Source organism: Hyalella azteca, unplaced genomic scaffold (assembly GCF_000764305.2).
Source record: "Hyalella azteca isolate HAZT.00-mixed unplaced genomic scaffold, Hazt_2.0.2 contig2499, whole genome shotgun sequence".
Lineage (NCBI taxonomy): Eukaryota > Metazoa > Arthropoda > Malacostraca > Amphipoda > Hyalellidae > Hyalella > Hyalella azteca.
The window spans coordinates 108,765-110,190 of record NW_025932772.1 but is presented as its reverse complement, the minus strand read 5'-3'; the positions used below and the strand labels follow the sequence as shown (position 1 = coordinate 110,190).

The 1,426-nt window shown below is 30.2% G+C and overlaps 1 non-coding gene across 1 annotated transcript; it reads right to left on the bottom strand.

Annotated features, from left to right (window-relative positions):
• Positions 1-711: 711 nt before the first annotated feature.
• Positions 712-827, bottom strand: Trnal-caa. The gene is made up of 2 exons: positions 790-827; positions 712-757 (listed from the first exon to the last, which is right to left on the bottom strand). It is a non-coding gene; the product is annotated as a tRNA-Leu (tRNA).
• Positions 828-1,426: the final 599 nt, after the last annotated feature.

Sequence of the window (1,426 nt, the reverse complement as noted above, 5' to 3'; positions counted from 1 at the left end):
TCGATTTCCTGCTTCGGAATGGGGAAATTTTGTTGATGATTTTCCATGTGAAGGCAGCTTTTAATTTAAACCGGATTTTTAATAAAAATTACATTTTCTGCTTCAGAATGGGGAAATTTGTTAATGACTTTCCTTGTGAAGGCGGCTTTTTAAACCAAATTTTTTAGGAAAAATTTCATTTTCTGCTTCGAAATGGGGAAATTTCTAAATCATTTTCTTTGTGCTAGCAGCTTTTTACCCTAGCCTTTTCAGGAAAATTCCAGTCAATTTTTAATAAGCCTGAAATTTAGTGAGAGTGTTATAACTGCACGACATTTGTTGCGATTATTATTTGTACGCTTATATATAATATTATTACTTTAATCAGATCAAATTTTGATTCTAATTCAAATAGTTTTTCAATAACTCACACAAACTTTGTATAAAATAATATAATCAACGGACGGATTTGGTTATAAAAGTATGTTTTATATTCAACATTTAACTTGAAGTTAACTAAAGAAGTTAGCCGTTCAGCTGATACACGTGAACAATCCACGGAGTTTTGATCCACATTCTGATTGAGTAAAAAGGTTTTGTCAGAAGTGGGATTCGAACCCACTGAATCATCGACGTTTAACTTGAAGTTAACTAAAGAATTTATCTGTTCATCTGATATGTCTGAACAATCCACGGAGTTTTGATCCACATTCTGATTGAGTAAAAAGGTAATGTCAGAAGTGGGATTCGAACCCACGCCCTCAGATGAGGACCAGAACGCCCAACATCTCTTCTACAGAGACAAGTTACCTTGAGTCTGGCGCCTTAGACCACTCGGCCATCCTGACATGCTGCTCGGTCTTTCAATTTCTTTACTAACTCTAATTTTATTTTTTTATTCTAATAATATAAATTTACCTTTCAATTTCTTTACTAGCGTTAATTTTGTTCATTTTATTCTAATTAAATATGTAAATCTATCCTTTCAATTTCTTTACTAACTTTAATTTTTTTATTCTAATGATATAAATTTGCCTTTCAATTTCTTTACTAGCGTTAATTTTGTTCATTTTATTCTAATGATAAATGTAAATCTAGCCATTCTATTTCTTTACTAACGTTAATTTTATTTTTTATTCCTATATTGAAAATATCAGTGAAAAGTGTTTTTTAAAATTCATCATTTACAGTTGCATTTAAGTAAAAGATGAAATAAAAAACAATAGAATTAGAATGTAAATAACGCGCATAATGTGAGTTAATTTTTTAACATATTTGTCCTAATTTCATACCAAATTTCCTATTTTTATACAATGTTTGTAATAGATAATTTCGTACTGCATAGTGAGTTATCCAGGGGGAAATAGAAAACCTTTCCCGGCTGCGAACTCTGCTGGCATCTCAATACTTTACATTATCCAGAATTTATTCATTGTAATTTTATAGT